The following is a 1,100-nucleotide window of genomic DNA, read 5'->3' on the forward strand; positions in this document are numbered from 1 at the left end:
TGGGCGCTTCCGCGATTGTCACATCGCAGGATGTGTGATGTTTAGTATACTGATCGTTATATTTATACTGATCGCTTTCGCGACACCTGCTGCGTCTCGCTGCGCCGCCCCACGCTGTCTACACTGGACGCGACAAAGTGACCGTTGCAAATCCTTTGAACTTTGTGTCAGTACATCATAAAAAGAATGAGGGATTTACTCTCGGGGATTTGTCATGCTGCACCGCGCTGCATCCAGCGTAGACAAAGCTGATTATAATGGGTTCTATTGTATTTTGTTGCATCTGGTGTAGACACGGGGTGAGTCTTCAGGTGTTTTCGACTTTTCATTATTGCTTCAATGCAAAGGTAACCAGCACGCCGGTCATGCTGTTATTTGTTGTGTAGTGACGGGTATAGGGCTGGACTTAAAATTCGGCAACATGTTTGTATATTAGTTTGAAGATTGAATGTAAAATGATTGCAATATAAAAGTATATTTAAAAACTTTAATGTTAGGTGGGATTAATCGCGATTAATTTCAGCACAATGGCTTCAAACTGTGATTCAACTGGCATTCAAACACAGAAACCAAAACTAATCACTCACACATGCATTTATGTGTATTTCTGAATGTTTCTGGGAGATATCAGGGCATTTCGAAGAAATTTAGTTCTCAGCTTCTTAGAAATTTGAAGCTGAGAACTAAATTTCTTCGAAATGCCCTGATATCTCCCAGAAAAATTCAGAAATAACTTCATACTTTATTACTTATTGACATGATATTAACTTGAGGCAATATTCACAGGCTGAGCTGGTGCAGACATTTGTTGGCAAGGTCTGTATTTCTCTTGGATAGTTTCTCTATGTCAGGCTCATAATTTGCCAGAAAATCAAAAGGGAAAAAAATAAGAAATTATATTTTGGTCAAAGAAAATGAAGCTTATTTTAAGATTATTAAGATTTTTTTTGTAATGTGGCTTTATTTTCACAGTGTCACATTTACCCCACAAATTTGCATTACTGTAATTGTTAAAAAAAGTAATTAAATGAACCTGTCTGGACACAACATTGCCATGAGGTAAATTTGCACTAATATTAATAATATAAAATAAATAATTG

At 36.6% G+C, this 1,100-nt stretch overlaps 1 protein-coding gene across 2 annotated transcripts in view; it reads left to right on the forward strand.

The window, feature by feature from the left end:
- The window catches only part of LOC107672053 (DNA (cytosine-5)-methyltransferase 3B-like), a 55,237-nt gene that overhangs the window by 38,557 nt on the left and 15,580 nt on the right, over positions 1 to 1,100 (forward strand). The gene's annotated exons all lie outside the window — the stretch shown is intronic.

Source organism: Sinocyclocheilus anshuiensis, unplaced genomic scaffold (genome assembly GCF_001515605.1).
Source record: "Sinocyclocheilus anshuiensis isolate Anshui unplaced genomic scaffold, SAMN03320099.WGS_v1.1 scaffold1053, whole genome shotgun sequence".
NCBI classification, from domain to species: domain Eukaryota; kingdom Metazoa; phylum Chordata; class Actinopteri; order Cypriniformes; family Cyprinidae; genus Sinocyclocheilus; species Sinocyclocheilus anshuiensis.